The 22126-nt window shown below is 38.0% G+C and overlaps 1 pseudogene across 1 annotated transcript; it reads right to left on the reverse strand.

Moving 5' to 3' along the window:
• Positions 1-17208: 17208 nt before the first annotated feature.
• LOC309856613 (large ribosomal subunit protein uL16 pseudogene) lies at positions 17209-17842 on the reverse strand (annotated as a pseudogene). The gene has a single exon. The product of its transcript is annotated as a large ribosomal subunit protein uL16 pseudogene (transcript).
• Positions 17843-22126: the final 4284 nt, after the last annotated feature.

A 22126-nucleotide genomic window follows, 5' to 3' on the forward strand; every position in this document is an offset into this window, starting at 1 on the left:
CCATGACTCAGTTCTCTCATCTGTAAAATGGAGGTAATAATAATCACTGCCTCACCAGGGTATTCTGGAGGTGGAATTAATGAAAACTTACAACTGTGCCTGGAACTTTAGGAAACCCTTACATTGATTTTTGCTATTACTACTGTGATGTGGAGCTGGGCCTCAACAGTGTTGACTGGTACACTGCCCTTCTGTTTCACACAGTGGGAGTGAACCCATAGAGGCAGACAGAATGGAGACTAAATCCTAGATCAACCATATATGTGGGATTCTGGAACCTTCTCTGGGCCTCACGTTTCCCATCTGTGGTGGGTGGAGAGTAAGACTTCTCAAGGTCGGGAGCATTAGATGAACTCACCAAGTAAAGTGCCAGGCTCAGAGACTGCCAGACAGTTCCTGTTTGGTAATTGTGGATCCCCCTCAACACCTCAGCTTCCCTTTTGATTCCACGCATGATGAATTGATTCTCAGCACAAGAGAAGAAGGAGCTGACTGGTTTTCAGTTCTGCAGCAATGTTAAACACAGAGTGTACTCAAGTTTCAGGGTGAAGCCCTAGTTCGGTTGTTTTCAAGAAATACCTGGAAGTGTATATATTTATGAGAATAACCTGCTGATAGCCAGGTTTTTGTTTGTTTGTTTGTTTGTTTGTTTTTGTTTTTGTTTTAACAGGGTGCTCTTCTTGTCATATAAAACTCTATGGTTTGGGTAGCATAAAGTGGCTGCGGATGAAGGGCATCAGTTATCAATTACAACTCCAAGCTATCAGTCAAAACATGTGTTGTTTCCTATGCCCCAGGCAACCAAAGGCATCAAACTAACAAGAGCTCAGAGGAGCAGATAAACATGAATGTTGAGCTACAATGTTCCCAGAACACACAGAACAACAGCAGCCCCTATTCCCACCAGCTCACTCCGGTTGGTATCCGATAGAGCAGGAAACATAGAGGTGGTGGTCGAGGAGGAGTGGGGCCCCCCAAATCCCATGATTGGAAATGATATAAACTCAAAATGGAATGTAAATACCGATTCTGCTGTGGGGAGGAAACAGAACCTTATCAGAACAAAGGCAAGAGAGCTGAGCAAGTTATTTCTGGAGACTTGCCCCCTGGACAAAAGCAGTGAGAAAACTTAGAGTGATGTCTGCTCATGAGAAAATAATGGGAAAGTCAGAAAAAAATAGAGAAGTAGATCAGAATAAATCACCTTTTAAGTGAGCAGAGTCAGGGACCAGGAAGGACAAAATTCCTAATATCTGTTTTAGATCAGCGTGGGAAACTAGTTCATTTTAACCTGTCATTGTGTATAAATCACTCTTCAATCTTGGTGAAGGCAGGATTTCTTCTTCTAATACATCATATTCACCTGCAAATGGGTTACCATAAAACTATAATGGTGGTTTTTGCTAAGGAATATGTCAAAAGTATAAGGATCTCCGCCACCCCCCCCCCCCAAGAAGATAGGTGTGAGGGGAGAGTGTGAAACATATTCTTAAAGGACATTAAAGCACAATATATAGGGGAAAATAAAGGGAAATGTTCTAGCATAGTGTAGAGAGTTTTAACTGATGGTAGAGTGAGCTCTGAATTCCAGATTCCTCAATTAGAAGTAATCTAGTGACCTCTACCCTACATCAAGATCCCAATAAATCATATAATAAATGGTATTTATTGAGTATCGACTGTGTGCTGGGCCCTACTCCTCTTTTAAAATGCAAGGCTTTGCTTAATCTGTATAATAACCCTAAGATGCAGGAACTATTTTTGATCCTCAGTATGTAGTAAATAATTTGAGACAAGAAATGAACTTATTTGCCCAAAGTCACACCACTACTTAAGTGGTTGAGTCAATATCTGAATTGAAATCTCCTTGATGACAGAGTCAAAACTCCCAGGCTCTATACTCCATTACTCTTAACTTATGCTCTATTACTCTTAACTCTAGGTAATATTGATATACTCCTGAGGAATTCACCAACATGATTATCTAGAATAGATTATCCCATGTCTTTGGTAACTTTTACTTTCTATATTCTGTAACTATAGAGTAAATAAAACAAAGAAATAAATGAAGTCCCTATGTACCAGAACAGGAGGAGACAAGGCAAATATTTTGGGACAGAATCAAGCATATTTTATACTATTTGAGCACCTAACTGACTAGTTACCTCCCACATAGAGAAGATACACAACAAATATCGTTCATTTACTGACAACCACTGACTGATCTTGGAAGAAGTGTTGTTGTTGTTTACTAGGCTTCTTCTTTTTTTAAATTTCTTTTCAGTGTTCCAGAATTCATTGTTTATGCATCACACCCAATGCTTCATGCAATACATGCCTTCTAAACAAAGTAAGTTAAATGCCTGTCAGTCAATGAACAATATTTGTTGTGTATCTTCTCTAAAAGGGTTCCCAGTGGTCCTGCCCTTGGTATTCATACCTTTTGTGTAATTCCTTCTCCAGTGTAGGCTGTTCCCTGAAAACTGAATCCTGCCAATAACTATGTGAGTGAGCTTGGAGACTGATCTTTCCCAAGGTGAGACTGTAGTCCCAGCTGGCATCCTGATTGAGGCTTGGTGACAGATCTTGAGTCTAAGGACCCTGTCTAGCTGCTCCCAGATTCCTGACCCACAGAAAGTAGGAGATAATAAATGCTCATGGTTTGAAGCCACTAAATTGTGGGGGTGATTTGCTAAACAGCTATAGATAACTAATACAACACCCTGTCGGGAGCCGGTACAGGAGGCCTACTCTAAGAGCCGTAAGGGACTGAATATGATTGGCTGTTCATTTAGGTCCACTCTCCCGGGAGGTGCATGAGCACTGCATTGTGATTGGGTAACACTGCCTGTATAAAAACGCATGCGCCGAGGGTAAAGGGAGAGGAAGAAAAAAGCGATTAATAAAAAAGGTTCGCCGCTACGTGAGTCTCCGAGTCGTTCTTGCGGCCGAGAGCGACAACACCTCTGTATTCTTGTGATGATCAAAGTGTGGCAGGGCATAGATGTTTCCATTTAAGAAAGTCCATGAGGGGAGGGGCGGGTGGAAATCTCACAGGAAATCTCATTACCCCGGCAAAACGGGTGACTGTTTTCTTACGCCCAGTGTAAACACTAGCTAATAGTCCTGAGGGTTCTGAGCCCACAGATTTTCTCAATTAAAAGAGGAATTCAGTGTTGAGGGAGACATAGGTGGTGGGCTGCTCACATGGCCTTTGGTCCAGGAATTGTACCATGGTGGCTTTTTGTCATTCCCAGGGTAGAGGGGGTTGGGGGGGGGGTATTGCTTCAGGACTGAGTGGAAGGGACAGTAGGGAGAGTTATTACTTAGTTTTTGGCAAGACAGATGGTGGCAAAGGTAGGCCAGCTAGATGCCCTGCTTCCAGCCAAATGGAAAGAACATCACTTGGCTTTCAGCTACTTTCAGCAGGAGAAATATTAATGGGAGAGCAAACTGAATACTTAGCACTGGTTAAATTCTCCATTCTTTTCAAGAAAGCCGCTGCCATGATGTTATCTTACTGACACCTCTCAACAACCTACTCAGATAGGCAGGAAAGGCATTGTTTTATGTTTGATGGAGTAAAAGGGTTGTTTTTTGTCTTTTGTTTTTCTGATTCCTGCTTTGGATTTAAAAAATACTATGTGAGTGACTGTCAGAGAAGTGAGTCTTCTGATATCACAAGACCACTGGGCAGCAGAAGCACGGTGAGAGCCAAGTGCTCCTTTCCCCAGTGCTGAGCCTTTTCTTCCCCCTGCCCCTCTCCTACTGCTCAGACATTCTCCCTAGCGAACACATCTTTCCTGACCTGGGAATATAGAAGCCCTACTTCAGAGGTAGTACCCCTGAGCCTCCATGGGCAATTGAGGTCCTTCTTGTAACTTGTTCCTATAGCAGCACTTCTGTAAACTTGACATGGGCAGAGTCATCTAGGAATGGAGTTCGTGGTCAGATTCACAGGCCCCACCTCCCAGAGATTCTGATGAATTAGAACTGGACTGAGGCCCAAGACTGTATTTTATCCCCAACTACTTCCAAGGGATTTTTAAAAAATGATTTTCTTTATATTTGAGAGGCAGAGACTGAGAGAGCACAAGCGTTGGGGGTTGGGGGTGGCAGCAGAGGGAGGGGGAGAAGCAGGCTCCCCACTGAGCTGGGAGTCCCATGTGGGGCTCAATCTCAGGACCCTGGGATCATGACCTGAGCCGAAGGCAGACGCTTAACTGACTGAGCCACCCAGGCACCCCCTTCCATGGGGCTTTAATAAATGCTGCCTGACAACCTCCTTATCAGTACCATGCTGTGGCAAAGAGCTAGAAGGCATATGTGAGCACTCTCATGAATATGCGCAAAGAGGAATCTCTTGCGTTATGTAGTACACTGTCTTCTAAAAGGTTGTATGTGTATCACATTTTATAGCTCACCTCACATGTGAAATGCTTTACATCCATGTAGTATTTTTCTTCAGGGAAAGGACTGTACCTCTAGAGGTGGTTTTATCCTCAGCACCTAAGCACAATGCCCGGTGCCTAACTTTGGTTGAATTAAACATTGGTCCAATGACTGACTATTCAGTTTGCTCAAAGAAGGGGTAGGTTTACGTATAGCCTGATGACAAGACAAAGACTTGCTCACATCTTAACATTGTTCACTCTTATCTCTACTTGATGATTTGAAAAGCACTTCTCTTACCTGGCAATTCAGAAGGATGAAACACAAAATATAAGATGGATCCTGAAATAGCCCTGTGAATGAGAAGCTTCTAGAAAAATGGTTACCTTAGTCTCGGGATCTTTCTAACCTGAGAAGTTATAACCTCAGCTTTGCCAGGAGACTGTGTGATCTATTACATTTGTAATTCCAAGAGAAGGAGGAGAGACATGATAAATGGAACCAATACAAGGTCTCAGATTCCCCTTTCACAAATAACAGAGAAGATGAACTTTGTTCCTGAATCAACAAATTACAACATATTGTTTAGCACGTGAATTAGAATCTCAAGAGCTGTGAAACAGAGGTACACGGACTCACTAGGACAGAAGCTGGTGAGGGTTTGTCTGGCCCAACTTAAGAGATCAAAATACAGCAGATTTTTGGTAAGGCTTTGGTACACCTCTGAACCAGGCATTTTTCCTGAACTCTAAATGGAGGTTTTCAGCCGATTTGTTTATGTGACAGCTTGCCTGTTAACAGAAAAATATTGATTCCTCTGGTTTAGCAATGAGGCTCCTAAAACATTTCATCCCTAAAGTCATAAATTGGTAATAAAAAAAATTAAGCTTCCCCAAGGAGTTTGCTTGGCCTCCAATGTTTGGTTGGACAAGCACAGATATTTTTCCTGCTTTTGCTGTTAAAAGCCAGACTTGCTGCTTTCTCTAGTTTGACTTATTGGGTAAGCCTTTCGAACAATGGAACTCGTACTTAGTGTGTTTTATCTTAACCTCAATGATGATATACATCTCAGCAGTAAATTTTTAAATAGCTGCGTTATATATGCTGAATAAATGATGAACCCAATTGTGCTTTCAGCTATCCTTATAGAGCATCTGGAAGGTAATCAGGGTCAAGACTGAGAGACAGAAGGATAGAGAGGGAGAAAGATTTAATATATGTCATATTCTGACAAGTTGGAGAACTGTTGATTTACACCAAACGAGGCTTAAAAAACCCATTTATCATTTATGGTAAAAATCATTGGGGACACACTCCCCAAACACCAAGAAGGGTCTTGTGAACATTTATGTAAGTACGCATTACCAACACATAACAAAGTTGAGAAGATATAGGCACAGACCATAATAGCTCACATCGTACTTGGTTTCCAAAGCCCTTGCCTCATTTCAATATCATTATAGTCCTTTTCCGGTAAGAGTTAAGATCCTTCTGTTTTTGCTTTTAGTCGTAAGTGGCTTTATTGGGGCATTATTGACATACAATAAGCTGCACGTATTTAAAATATATAGTTTTGTAAGTTTTGACATACACCTACACCTGTGACACCATTACCACAATCAAGACAGTTAACATATGCATCACCCCCAAAAGTTTCTTGGTGCCCCTTTATCATCTCTCTCCCACCCCTCCAACCCCTCTCCCAACCAACCTAGTGGCAGATTGCTATCTGTTTTCTTTTTCTTGTCAATGTTTTATTTATTTATTTGTGAGACAGGGAGAGAGAGAGGCAGAGGCAAAGGGAGAAACAGGATCCCCACGGAGCAGGGAGTCAGATGTGGGACTCGATCACAGGACCCCAGGATAACAATCTGAGCCAAAGGCAGACGCTTAACCAACTGAGCCACCAAGGAGCCCTGGCATCTGTTGTCTATCACCATAGATAACTTTGCACATTCTTAAATTTTCTGTGAATGGAATCATGAGCTTTGTATTCATTTTTGTTGTTGTTGGGGTTCTTTAACTCAGCATAATTATTTTCAGTTTCATCCATGTTGCTGCATATATCAAAGTTCGTTCCTTTTCATTGTCTAGTAGCATTCTATTGTATGGACATAATACATATGTTGATGCTTTGAGGACACTTGGGTTGTTTCCAATTTGAGCTTATTACAATTAAAGTTGCGATGAACATTCATGCACAAGTCTTTGTATGAATATGTGCTTTCTTTTCCTTAGCGTAAGTGCTTCCACATGAATTGCTTGGATCATATAGTAGGTTTGTGTTTAATTTCTTAAGAAACTGCATAAATGTTTTTCAACATGTTCATATCATTTATATTCTCAGCAGCACTGTATGAAAGTTTCAGTTGCCTCTATTCACACCCTATCTTGGTATGGTCAGTATCATTTCAATGTAATTTTAATCTAATATAATAGATGCAGAGTTGCATCTCTTGGTGGTTTTAATTTGCATTTCCTTACTGACTAATTATGTTGAACATCTTTTCCTATGCTTATGTGGCGTCAGTATACATTTGGTGAGATGTCTATGAAAATCTTTTGCCCATTTTTTTTATTGGGTGGTTTGTTTTGTTATTATTGAATTTTGAGAGGTTTTGAAAAATTTATTCTGAGCACAAGTCCTGAATCAGACATATGTTTTACAAATATTTTCTCCCAGTCTGTGGTTTGTCTTTTCATTCTCTTAACAGTGTCTTTTGAAGAGCAGAAGTTTTTAATTTTGTTGAAGTCCAGTTTGCCAATTTTTAATAGATGTTTTTGCTATATTATTGTAAGAAATCCTTACCTCATCCAAGATCACAAAGATTTTCTCTATTTTTTAAAATATTTTATTCATTTTATTTGTCAGAGAGAGAGAGAGCACAAACAGGGGGAGCAGCAGGCAGAAGGAGAAGCAGGCTGCCCATCGACCCCGGGTTCATGACATGAGCCAAAGGTAGACGCTTAACCAACTGAGCCACCCAGGCATCCCTCCTCTAAGTTTTCTTCTAGATAGTTTTCATTTTTTATTTATGTCTAGGATCCTTGTTGAGTTAAATTTTGTATATGGTATGAGATATGGACTGAAGCTCTTTTTGGAAGGCACACAGTTTTATAGTTGTTCCAGACTGTTTGTTGAAAAGACTATCTTTCTCCTCTGAATTACCCTTATACCTTTGTCTAAAATCAGTTATCCAAATTGGTTTGAGTGCATTTTTGATTCTGTTTCGTTGATCTCTTTGTCAATCTTGGTGTAATCCTATATTGTCTTGATTACTATAGCTTTAAAATAACTCTTGAAATCAGGTAGTATCTGTCCTCCAAAATTATTTTTCTTCAAAGTTGTCTTGGCCATTCTGGGTCCTTTGCATTTCCATATGAATTTTAAAATTTTATTTTCATTTTCTACAAAAAAGTCCTGTTGAGACTTTGATTGGGATTACATTAACTCTATAGACAAATTTAAGGGGGATTTGGATCTTAATTATATTAAGTCTTCTGACCCACAAACGAGGCATATCTCTCCATTTATTTAGGTCTTGTTTAACTTCCCTCAGCAATGTTTTTTAAGCTTTGGTGTACAAGTCTCTCACATCTCTTGTCAGATGTATCCCTGAGTGCTTCATATTTTTGAGGCTATTTTAAATGTTATTGCTTATTTAAGTTCAATTTCTGATTGTTGCTGGTATTTAGGCATACAATTGATTTTTGTATATTGATTTCATGCTCTGAAATTCTGCTAAACCTATGTTTTAGTTCTAGCAGCTTTTCTTGTAGATGTAATCATATTTTTTTACACAGACAACCACGCTAAGAATAAAGAGTTTCACATCTTCCTTTCCGATCCAAATACCTCTTATTTATTTTCCATGTTTGATTGTACCAACTAGACCACCAATCCAATGTTGCATAGAAGTCATAAGAACAAACACTCTTATCTTGTTGCTGATCTCAGAGGTAAAGCATTTAATCTTTCACTATTAAGTAGAATGTAAGTAGTAGATTTTTTTGTACATGCCATGTTCATTTTCTGTTGCTGCATAATGAATAAACCCCAAGCATAGCATCTTAAAGCAACAAACATTTATTTAAGATTGTATTTATTTGAGAGAGGGAAAGTGAGCGAGAGAGAGAGAGAAAAAAAGAGAAAGAGAGAGAGTGAGAATGCACAAGTAGAGGGAGGGGCAGAGGGAGAAGCAGGCTCCCTGCTGAGCAGGGAGCCCAACCTGGGCCTCAATTCCTGGACACCAGGATCATGACCTGAGCCAAAGGCAGACATTAACCGACTGAGCCACCCAGGTGCCCCTGGCAATGAACATTTATTATGTCACCATTTCCATGGGTCAGGAATCTAGACATGGCTTAGCTGGGTGCATCTGCCTCAAGGCTTCTCACAAGACTGTGATCAAAGAATTGCGGTGGCTGTTGTTACATCCAAAGTCTGAGCACAGGGAAGATGTGCTTCCAAGCTTATTCATGTGGTTGTTGGCAGGATTCATATCCTCACAGGCTGTTTGATTGTGGGTGTCACTTCCTCTTTAGCTATTGACCTGGGGACTCCATCAGTCCTTTGCCACATGGGGCTTTCCATAGGCAGCTCAGCTTCCCTCAGAAAAAGACAATGAGAGAGCATGAGAGGGGAAGCAAGATTAAAGGCACATTCGTTTTGTAAACTAATTCAGAAGTGACATCTTATCACTTTTGCAGGATTCTATTTGAAAAAATGTGAGTCATGACTAAGTCTGGCCCATACTTATGGGAAGGGCTTATAGAGGAGACAGGGAACATGGGAAGCCATCTTAGAGTCCACCTACCACAATGCCCTCTATAAAGTCGAAGAAGTCACCTTCAGTTCTTTGTTTGCTAAGAGTTTTTATCAAAACTGTATGTTAGATCATGTCAAATGAATTTTACTTCATGTGGTTTCTTTTTTAGTTTGTTCATATAGTGACTTTTAAAAAAAGATTTATTTATTTGAGAGAGAGAGAGAGAGAGAGAGAGAATGAGGGAGAGAGAGAAAGAGGTTGGGAGGGGCAGAGGGAGAAAGAATCCCGAGCAGACTGCACTCAGTGTGCAGAGCCCAACGTGGGGCTCGATTGAATAACCCCAAAATCACAACCTGAGCTGAAACCAAGAGTAGGTCACTTAAGCAAGTGTGCCACCCAGGTGTCCCTGTATGATGACTTTTTAAGGCTTGTTTACACTGATTTGGTTTTCAAATGTTAAACCAAAACTGTATTCCTGAGATGAACATCACTTGCTCAGGATATATTATCCTTTTTATATATTGCTTGATTCTACTTGATAAAATTTTGTTTATAATCCTTACACCTGTGTTAATGCTTTACAAGAGCTATCGGTCTGTAGGTTTTTGTTTGTTTGTTTTCTCATAATTTGTTTGGCTGGTTTTGGTGAGAGGATGTTGGCCTCATACACACCAGATGGAGAATAGTCCTTCCTCTTCAGTTTTTGAGAAGAGTTTGTGTAGTACTGGTATATTATTACTTCTTTCCGTATTTGGTAGAATTTATCAGTGAAGCTATTTGGGCCTAGAGTTTTCTTCTCAGAAAGGTTTTTAACTACAAATTCAGTTTTTCTTGTGGATATAGGTCTATACAGTCTATCTACGTTTTAGTAAATAAACATGGCAGTTTGTGTCTTTCAAGGAATTTTTCCATTTCGTCTAAGTTGTCAAATTTGTTAGCATTTCTCTCTTAACCTTTTAATATATGTAGGATCTGTAATGTCATCTCTCTTATTCCCAATATTGGTAATTTGTGTCTTGTCTCTCTTTTTCTGGCAAGATATTTTTCAATTCTGTTGTTTTATTTTTCAAGTAAAGAATTATTTCTAGTGTTTTGTTTTCTATTTTATTGATTTCAGCTTTGACTTTCTTCTGCTTACTGTGTTCTTATTTTCTAGTTTCTAAAGGTGAAGTTTAGGTCATGATTGAGTCTATCTTTTTTTAAAAGATTTTATTTATTATTTATTTAGAGCATGAGTCAGGGGAGGGACAGAGGGAGAGGAAGGATCTCAAGCAGACTCTGTGCTGAGCTCATAGCCCAACACAGGACTCAATCTCACAACCCTGAGATGATGACCTGAGCAGAAATCAAGAGTCCCTCATTTAAGCAACTAAGCCACTCAGGCTCCCTTGAGACAATCTAATATAAACATTTAGTGCTATAAATTTCTTTCTAGGCACCACTTTGGCAACCGCCCATGAATTCTAATTTTCATTTTCATACAGTATAAAATACTTCATAATTTCTCTTTTGATTTCTTCTTTGATCCATGGATCATTTAAAAGTGTGCTGTTATGTAGTTTCAAAATATTTGGGGATTTCACAAATATTTCTGTTACTGGTTTTTAATTTCATTGTGGTTAGAGAATCTAATTTGTAAAACTTACATACTTTTAAATTATTGACACTTGTATTATGGTCAAGAATATGGTCTCTCTTGACAAATGTTCCTTGTGTTCTGGAAAGGGAGATGGTTTGATGTTCTTATTGAATGGACGGTTCTATAAATGTCAGTCAAGTAAAGTCATTTGATGATGTTGTTTAAGTCTTCTACATTCTTGCTGATTTTCCATCTACTTGTATCAATTATTGAGAGGGAAGTATTAAAATCAACTATAATTGTGTATTTGTCTATTTCTGCCTACAGCTCTATCAGATTTCACTTCATGATTTTAAAAACTGGTTTATTAGGTCAATAAATGATTAGGATTGTTGTGTCCTCCTGAGGCATTAATCCTGTTTTCATTATATAATGGTCTTTTCTATCCCTGGTACTATTCTTTGCTCCAAAGTCTACTTTGTTATTAATATAGCTACTAAAGCTTTCTTTTGACTAATGTTAGTATAATTATCTTTCACCATTCTTTTACTTTTAACTTTTGGTGTTATAATATTTAAATTGTATTTCTGTTGGTGAACTTTAAGTGGGTCTTGTTTTCTTTGTCAATCTGATAACCTGCCTTTTAACTGGATTGTTAGATCATTTACATTTAATGGGATTATTGACATTCTTTGGTTTACAACTATCATCTTGCTATTTGTTTTCTAATTATTCATCCCATCTGTTCTTTCTTCCTATTATCCCTCTTTGTCTGCCTCCTTTGTATTGAGTTTTTAAACTTTATTTTACATCCTTTGTTGACTCATTAGCTATAACTTTGTTTTATTGAATTATTAGTTGCTTTAGGATTCATACCATGCATCTTTCACTCATCACAGACTACCTTTATATGATATATCACTTCATACAGTATAAAAATCCTACAATAGCATAGTTCTATTTCTCCCTTCCCATCTTTTATGATATGGTTGTCATTTGTTTATGTTTAAACCTCTATTATACATTGGGTTTTTTTAAACTTGTTTGTGTTGTTTTTTTTAAGCAGTCAATTATCTTTTCAGGAGAGTTAAATCATAATTAAGATTCTTACAATTTACCCAGGTAGTTACAATTTCTAGTGCTTTGCAGTCTTTTGTATAGGTCCACATGTCTTTCCGGTATCATTTTCCTTCTGCCTGAAGACTTCTTTTAATATTTCTTATACTGATGATATGTTGGTGATTATTTCAATGTTATATCTTTAAAAGTTGTTATTTTGCCTTCATTTTTGAAAGATGATTTTGACTACATATCGAATTGTAGGTTGACAGGATTCTTTTTTTTTTTTTTTTGGTACTTTAAAGATGTTTTCCCCTTGCCTTGGAGTTTGTATTGTTTATGACAACAAATATGATGTCATCCTTACCTTTATTCTGCTGCTTGTAAGATCTTCTCTTTATCATTGATTTTGATCAATTTGATTATTATGCACTTTGGAATAGTTTCCTTATTTTCTTTATGTGTGGGGGGGTTGTTCATTCAAATTCTTAGATTTCTGGCTTTATAGTTTTCATGATATTTGGAAAACTTATACCTAGTGATTCTTCAAGATTTTTTTCTCCCCACCACAAATGACTCTAATTACATATCCTTTGTGTTGCTTAAAGTTGTCCTACAACCCATTAATGCTCTTTTCTTCCTTCCTTCATTTTTTTCTTCTTCCTTTTTTTCTCATTCTTTTCTTTTTTCTTTTTCTTTCTCCTGAGCCTTTTTACTTTATGTTTTTCATTTTGGATAGTTTCTATTGCTGTGTCCTAATATTCACTGGTCTTTACTCTTGCTATTTCTAATCTTCTGTTAATCCCATTCGGTATTTTTTTTTTTTCTCAAACATGGTAGTTTTCATGGTAACATCCATGTTTTCTTGAGTATGAAAATTTGATTTTTTAAAATATTTCCTGTTTATACACATAAAATATAGTAATAATAGCTACTTTAGAGTTTTTATCTGCTAATTCTAATATCTGTATGCCAACACTGGGTTGGATTTGACTGAGTGAGTGATTGATTATTCTTCTCATTCTGGGTCTTCTTTTCTTTTCTTTCTCTCTTTCTCTTTCTTTATTTCTTTCTTTTTTTGCCTGCCTTGCAATCTTTGATTTGATGCCAACCATTTTGAATTTTACCTTGCTGGGTTTTGGGTATTTTTATATTCCTGAAGGTATTATTCAGTTTTGCTCAGGAATGTAGCTGCATTATTTGAAAATAGTTCAGTCATTTCAGGTAGTGTTTTAATGATTTGTTAGGTAGATCTAGAGCTAATTTTCCAGGCTTAGTGTGAGTATTAGGCACAGCTGTCTCTGATTCTGTCTGACGGTTCTTTTCCCCTCAGATGGTTTGTTCACACATATGCTTTGATCAATACTCTCCTAAATATTTGAGTGGAAATTTTTGAAGATTATCACAGAACTCTCTCATTGTGTACCTCTCTTCTCTCTAGTATTCTGACCAGCTAACTCTAGTTACCTTAGTCCCCCCAGACTCTCAGGTATGTCTCCCCAACTCAGGGAGACCACGAGGCTCTGCCTGGATTCCCCTTTCTGCACCTGGAAACACTCTCAAACAGTAAGGTGGGATGGTGATAGGTTTAATTTCATACTTTTCCTTCTCTCAGGGATCACTGTCCTTCATTGTCTGATTTTCAGTGACTTGAACACTGTTGTTTCAAATATTTTTTTCTGGTTTCTGTGGTTGTTTCAGGCAGGAATATAAATCTGGTCCCTCTCGCTCTACCCTGACTAGAAGTGGAAATACGATCATTCCATTTTAAAATGAAGAAATGATCTCAAGAGGACTTAGTGTTATAGTAAGTGGGAGAGCTAGAATTCATGCCCAGTTCTTTCCACCTCTACTCCAAAAAACATCATCTTAGAAGTATCTATATGGCTGGGGAAACTGCAGGACTTCCATCCTCCCCTTCCCAGTCTATGGCTTTAAAAAAATTATTTATTTTTTTAAATTTCTTTTCAGTGTTCGAGAATTCATTGTTAATGCAGCACATCCGGTACTCCATGCAATAGGTGCCCTCTATAATACTCACCACCAGGCTCACACAACCTCCCACCACCCTCCCCTCCAAAACCCTCAGTTTGTTTCTCAGAGTCCACAGTCTCTTATGGTTTGTCTCTCCCTCTGATTTTCCCCAACTCACTTCTCTCCATCTCCCCATGTCCTCCATGTTATTCCTTATGCTCCACAAGTAATTGAAACCATATGATAATTGACTCTCTCTGCTTGACTTATTTCATGCAGCATAATCTCTTCCAGTCCCATCCATGTTGATACAAAAGTTGGATATTCATCCTTTCTGATGGAGGCATAATACTCCATAGAATTTATCGACCATATCTTTTTTATCCATTCATCTGTTGAAGGGCATCTTGGTTCTTTCCACAGTTTGACAACTGTGGCCATTGCTGCTATGAGCATTGAGGTACAGATGGCCTTTCTTTTCACTACATCTGTATCTTTGGGTAAATACCCGGTAGTGCAATTGCAGGGTCATTAGGATAGCTCTATATTTAATTTCTTAAGGAATCTCCACACTGTTTTCCAAAGTGGCTGCACCAACTTGCATTCCCGCCAACAGTGGAAGAGGGTTCCCCTTTCTCCACATCCTCTCCAATACTTGTTGTTTCCCATCTTGTTAATTTTGGCCATTCTAACTCGTGTAATGTGGTATCTCAATGTGGTTTTGTTTGGAATCTCCCTGATGGGTAGTGATGATGAACATTTTTTCATGTGTCTGTTAGCCATTTGTATATCTTCTTTGGAGAAGTGTCTGTTCATGTCTTCTGGCCATTTTTTGATGTGATTATCTGTTTTGTGTGTGTTGAGTTTGAGGAGTTCTTTATAGATCTTGGATATCAGCCCTTTGTCTGTACTGTCATTTGCAAATATCTTCTCCCATTCCATGGGTTGCCTTTTTGTTTTGTTGACTGTTTCCTTTGCTGTGCAGAAGCTATTGATCTTGATGAAGTCCCAAAAGTTCATTTTCGCTTTTGTTTCTTTTGCCTTTGGAGACATATCTTGAAAGAAGTTGCTGCAGCTGATGTTGAATAATTGTTCATTTATGTTTAATCCTTAATTTTGTTTGTTTGTTTTTAGAAGTAAAGGTGAGCAACTATTTAGGACTGTATATCTACTTTCCATCTCTCTTTTCAGAGAGAATAGTGTCCTTAAAGAGCTGCATTTTTTAATGCCTAGTATTTGTTGTAAATCAACAGATTATCTTTCTCTCTGTGTTTGAAACTTGCATAAACATTCAGCTTCTGTTGTTATTTCTTAGGCTCACTTATAGGTCATATACTTGCCCAGTTCAGAACCTTTGATTCTTCCTCTGGAAGAGTACTCTTTTGTCATTCTATCCGTCAAATTCTGTCCCTCATTTCAACCCCATCCCAAGGTCTATTTCTACTGGGAAAACTTCCCCACCTACGCAATTTCTACCTCTCTAAAATCATGCTAGGTTTGTTTGGACAAGATGCTCCTGAGGTCTGTTCCAGCTCTGAAGTAAGGTTTGTGGGGTCTAATATTACTCTCTCCCCTCTCTAAATTACACCATTTGGCATAAATTCATTCTGAATTATATTCTAACTTTGTGCCATATATCCTATGCACTCTGTCTGGCAAGTTGCCCATCATCAGTAAGTTCCAAATAAATCTTGTTGAAAGAAATGATGAATGGCATTTTTTCCCTAGTAATTCAGTGTATGCCCTTTTTTCCTTCTTAACCAGAAAGTAAGTTTCCTGAGGGCAGAGCTAATGTATTTTCCTTATTTGATATTACATACAGGACCTCCGCTATGTCAGAGGTATTGCTACATGTTTGCAAGGACTCTGATTCCAGAGAATAACCAGCAACCTGATTTTCCAGAATCATGGTACCAGGCTCAGGTGATAATACATAGTCCCAAAGTAAATATATGTTGAATGAACAATGAGATGGCTCTGGAACAGAGAGTTTAGCAAGACATTCGTTCTTACACAGAGAAACAAAGATGCAGATAGTGCAGACACACTCAAATTTTATTGTTTGCTTGATACATCTGCTGCTTTGAGGCTTATACTTAATGTGAGTCTGTTGAATGATTTACAGGTATACTCATGCACTGAGATGAAGGGCTTTATTATAAATCTCCCTCCTTGTGTTGTAGGATACTGTGCATTTTTCAATGCTGTAAACATAAATAGAAAAGTGTTTTGTCTGTGACAAGGACAAATGTCAGTTGGCAAAGCTCTTAAAGATGCAGACTTTTGAATTTGAGTGCTCATTATTATAGTGTCCTGATTTGAGAAGTAAGCATAAAAAATGCTTTATACTTATAAATTTTATTCCATAAACCTTTGTAATAAGGAAAAAACAATAAAAGTTATTATATAAAAGTAAAAGATGTAGAAAATAGTGTTAAGCAAAAATAAGAAAATAAAAGCCATTCCTCTCTCCAACATAGATAACTGCTGATAACATTTTAGAGCATATTCTCTCAGTTTTTTTCTATACATATTTAATTCAAAAATGTAATTATACTAAACATATTATTTTCTACATGCTTTTTCATTTAGCGACATGGAAACTATTCAGTATATATTCATAAAAATTCTCCAGATCATTATTTCCCACTGCTGTTTAGCACTTCAATGTATGGATCTACTGTAAGTTATTTATCCAAACCCCTAATTTGAGTCATTTTTGTCATTTTCAGCATTTCTACCATCATGAAATTAGAGGGATGAATGTCCTTTGCAGTTAAAGCTTTATGTACATCCCTAATTATTTCCTTAAAATAATTCCCTAAAAGTGGAATTCTTGGGTCAAAAGTATGGAAAAATCAAAGGTTTTTCACACCAAAACTACCTCCATCCCAATTTAATCTCCCAGCAATATATGCAGTACTTTTTAAATGTGATTTCATCTGTACTTATAACCTTTATGCAGGAAAAGTTTAAGGCTTCATATTTAGCTGTTGAGGAGACAGCTAACGAGGGTGCAGAAAAATCAAAGGCATATACCATTAACACCACAACTAGAAGCCCACTTTCTCCATTCCTTGTACTCTTGGAGCAGTGCTCATTGCATCTCTACCAGTAGTATTTGGAAAAACTGAGTCTGAGCGATTCCTTCATTAAAATTAAGATGTATTAGGCAAACACGTATTGAAAAAGTTAAACGGGCTACAAAGCTTATGACAGTAATAGGATGCATCAAACCTTTAGACTTGTCTTTGCAATTTAAGTTTTTTGCCATCAGGAGGTGATAGAAAGCCACTTCCTACCTGCACCCCGCAAGAAGGAAGTAAGTATGTTTTTTCTGAGAATTTAGTCTCTTTCTCTCTCTATCTATCTCTGTTAGGCAGGAAGTAGGATTTATTGGCTGCCATGAGTAAGGAGGAGGCAGTGCCAAGGTTCTCATGAGTGCACAGCCTGGCATTTGTCCAGGAGGGACCATGATTTGGAATGTATTTGATCCCACAGCCATCTGGGAAGAGCCATTTTTCAGCTACCATGTCTTCAAATTCATCTGCATCAAACTCAGTTAAGCTCCACTTCTTGGAAATGTGGATCTTCTGGAAGCCAGGGAACTTGAACTTGGCCCTGTGTAGGGCCTCAGTCACATGCTCCTTGTTCTACAACTTGGGACAGATGGGCACGATGACTTGACCAATGTTGACCCTGGCTGCTGTGCCTTGGGGCTTTCCAAGGGCACTCCACATACCTGTCTAGAACCAGCATAGGACATCTTGTTGAGAAGGATGAAGTGGAAGAGGTGGAGCCACACTCAGATGTGAAAACCAACTTTGCCCCAACTTTTCATCCTGTACTTGTCAATACAAATACGGACAGCTTCCAGGGCTTCAGAGGAGAGCTGCTGCTATTCATCTGACATCATCTAGCCACATACTAGGCACTCATCCATCTTTTCTTTCTTTTACCCCAGGTCAAAGGTACAGATCCTGGCATCAGGGACACCTCTGTAGGAGTGAGGCTTTGGATATGGCTTGTTCTTAACAATACTGGTAACTTTAGGCAGTGTGTAACCCATGATGACATCAGGATCTTCAGTGGCATGCCAAGGGCAAAGAGAAGATAGTCTCTTTTCTACCTTTCCACTTATTGTGTAATCACAAGCTACAAAGCTTTGTTTTGTATCTAACCAAAAATTTATGAAATTAGGACTTCCAATTGGATTGGATCAGATCAAGATTGAAAATAAGTTTGGTATTTTCTTATGAAATCTCAGCTTTTCTTAAAACTTTTTTTTATGGCTAAGGGATTGTCTCACTATATGCTTTGGGCTAGACTTAAAGAAGTGGGTTTCTTTTTTAAAACAAGATTCTAACTCTAATATAACTTTTGGCTCTTGATCTAATTAAGTTTATGATCTTTAATTTTGCAGGATGCCACTGTGAAAGAAAAAAAAAAACAGAACAAAAACAAAGACACAGCTAGATGCAATTCATCATTACCAAACAACACCTTAATTATTTCCAACCTAGGAAGTGCTCTCTTAACCTGATGCCTGCTTTTCCATTTTAGACTTCCTATCCCAAGGTAGATTGATTATAAAAAATGGCATAACTATCCATGCCCCCTTGAGCCCATGCCCTTTGCAACCTGACTTGGAAACTTCTCTCATCAAAAGGTGGAGTTTGTGTCCCCATTCCATGAAACTGGACTAGCCCTGTGATTTGGTTTGCCAATAGAATATAGTGGTGTTGCAGTTCCAAGCCTAGGCTTCCTAAGGTTCTGCATACTTCTGCTTACTCTCTTGGACCCTGAAGATCTAGGTGAACAACACCAGACCAGCCTCTGGAAACATGAGCGGTCTCAAGTAGGAGAGCCATCTCAAGCAAGGCTGTTACAGACCAGCCAGTGCTCAGCTGTTCCACCTACTAACAACGTTATTTATAACAGTAGGTATCTGTTACTTTTGGTCTAAAGCAATTGAGCCAATAATAATTATTACCCTTCCCCTGCTTGGGGTTCATAATGAAATAAATCTGGGAGAGAAAAGATTCTGTTTCTGATTTGGCTGGTTTTGTGGATACAGATCAATGAAGTGGCCTGGCTGTATTTATATACACTGATGATTAACCTCCTGATACTCTTTCTGACTCTGACTACTAATGCTTAGGAATGAGTTTAAAAATATTTAATTGGCCTGGTGTCCAGCCTTTCCAATCATATTTCATGGCCACAGTAAGCCGTTCCTTGTTCCCCAAACACACCTCAAACACAATAACACTGGCATGCCTTCACTTAGACCTGATCATCTTTCCTTCTTTCTTTATCAAAATATTTGGGTAGTCTATGAAGCAGCTGATTTCCTTACAGTTTCTCTCCTCTGTGAAACATTCTTGATCATGCTTCTTCATCCTCTAGTATAACATATTTCTCTTTCTTCTCTGCTTATTTTAATACCTATTTTGTAATGCTTGTCTCAGTTTGACTTATAGTCAAAGATCTAAAATTCTGCCAGTATTAGCTAATCTTGAAGATTAAGAAAAAAACAGGGCAAGTTTCAAATAATGTTTTAGATATTTACTTGTAGAAGATGGTTATGATGTTCCACTTTTGGGGAAAAAAAGAAACAAAAGTCATTTTAGCCATGTTGAGAGTTCAGAAAGCAAGTGTATATTGACTTAACCTATATTATGGAATCAGAATTAAATTTGTACTGGTCATTATGTCATAGCCAAATAATTGTTATTATTTTTCCTATTAAATTCTATTTTTTAAAGGAGAAACATGGAGCAGATCTCTACTCCAGAGCGAGACAAAAAAAGCCTGGCTCAGTTCTGGGAGTAATCAGTGGAAAAATGTCATCAGTGTTATGGATGCTACAGCTGGGCTTCCATCCATCTTGTTAAGGGACCTAAACACAAGCCTCTGACCTCCCCTTCAAGCAGGACCAGCACAGCTAAGCCTGGATCTCACCTAAGACTCAAATATCTCCTTTCCTGTAAACCACTTCTATCCTGAGAGGAAAAGGCTACAGTTTATAAACATTTTTATTGGTCATGTTTGACCATTTGGCCAAGAGGGAAGAGTTAGGGGAGGGATGTTTGATGTTGGTTTAAAACACACACCTTAAGTAGATTTCCTTTCCCTTGTTAAAGAACTTTTCATGATAATGCTTCATTTAATTGAAACCTGTTAGCAAGCTAAGAAGGGAAATTAGTTTATGAATAAACGAACAAAGCTAGAAGCCATTTGGCAGCATGGAGTCACGGCAAGATGTTCAATTCCAGCGGCTAGCATAATGTCACCCCTATAGAATAAACTCAAAAGAGATTTCTGTCTGCCCAAAAAAAATGGATACAATTGAGTTAACAGAGTTTTAAATGACATTGACTAGAATATCAATCGAAAGAATAAAAAGAAAACTGATTTTTATTACAAAGTCACTGTGGATCAATAATACATAATAACACGGGCATGAGAAGCAGTCAGTAACAGAAGACATTCAATGATTCATGAGCACATTAAGTTCATGAAATAATAAGTCCACAGTGTTATATTCTATCTTTTTCTGAATCGATAGCTATGGAATTGAATAAGAAAGTGGAATATTTTCAAAAGGTGCAATAATCAGGGTGACACAGCTGGGTGGAGTTGCTTATCTGGAGGATAGCTCCACTATGTAACTACATAAGAATAAAAAAATTCAAAGGTTTAGCAGGGCATAAACACAGACATGTTCCCTATGACAAACTTATTAGCACATTGGTGGACTGTGATTAATTGCGTTGTGTCAATGAATGGTTCTCTGCTCAAGCATTTCTTTTCTAAGATGGAAAAATCTTATATGCTGACTTCGTTTCCCCCCTTCCTCTGGGTCATGAAGGAAGCAGTGTGTTCACAGCGATGTGAGTACTTCAACCCCCGTCCAACTGCAGGATTCTGACTAGCATAAGCTGACGACAAATAGATGACCGTGATGTCCAAGGAGAGGAATGACAGTCAATGGAACCTATTTTCTGACCCTCTCCCAGACAATACCATGTTGTCTCTTTTGGCAACAAAAATATCTTTGCAAAGGGATCCATTCAAAATCTCAAAATATGCCCTACCTAAAATACTCTTTACTTTGATCAAAGGTTCTCCTCACATCTTTTATGCCAATTCCCTTAGACAGTAATTTTCTCTCTGTCTGTCTGTCTCTCTTTCATACACACACACACACACACACACACACACCACACAAACATGAGTCTCATAAACTTGTACACCAGAAATGGAGATCTCAGAGGTCAAAAATGAAACATGATTTTAAAACTCTTTATTAGCTTATTTTAATACCCAAAATAGAGATTCTAGGCCATATAGAAACCTTTATCTGGGTCTTTATTTGAGTTTGTCTTTTTCTAGTTATGTTTATGTGTCCATGTGGGTTTACAGGTGTATTCCTGTATCTTCTGTTAGCGCATCTGAAGTCTCTTCCAATCTGTCTCTTCCTCTCTTTCTCTCTAATCTTCCTTCTAATTTATTCCAGTAACTATGGACAAAAGAGAATGGAAATGCATATATATTTTATTTCTTCTATTTATTGAATTTTTTATGTTCTCTATTCCTCTTGTATAACTCACAAAAGTCTAATGTTATACATTTCTCTTTTAAAAACAATAAAAGCCCAATTAAATTGCCATATCTGTATTGATTGCCAATGGTTTCTACCTCCCTTGAGTCACTGATCCTGAAAAGAAGCAAGCTTCATCTTCGTTATCTTAATGAAGTCAGAGTTTTCCTTTTCAGAGAAAAAGGAAGGAGGGCTTCCAAATTTTTTCTCACAGTCAGAATTTTGGTTGTCATTCTTTCTGGACTTCAGTTCTTAACTTTGCTCTGTTAACAATGAGAACTTATGTTTCTATGTCTCTATAATTTTGTGTATATGTCTTTGTATACACCCGGCCTAAATTTCAATTCACCCCTGGCACAATTTACCTCACTCTTTCAAATGATGCATTCTGCTTAGGAGACATGCTTTTTTTTTTTTTTTTTTCTCTCTTTTAACATGCTCATGTAGCCAAACAATTATCTTGCCTTAGAACCTCATTCACTTCCTGATGTAGGCAGAAAACAGCACATTCTAAAATTACAGCATCTTGGGGATAGAAGGGATTAGTCAATGTATCTAATTTAACTTAGTTGGCTCCCACTTGGGTTCTCATTGGTTTAAAGGATAAGGCAAGAAATAGGGCTCATTAGTTGTTCAGCTCTCCAAACATTTATCAAGCCTGGCATTGGCAGACACCAGGGATTCAGAAGTGAATACGTGTTTCTTGTCTTCAGGAAGCTCGTAATCTAGTGGGTGGTAAAGAGAAGT

This window comes from Mustela nivalis, assembly GCF_964662115.1.
Source record: "Mustela nivalis genome assembly, chromosome: X".
Taxonomy (NCBI): Eukaryota; Metazoa; Chordata; class Mammalia; order Carnivora; family Mustelidae; genus Mustela; species Mustela nivalis.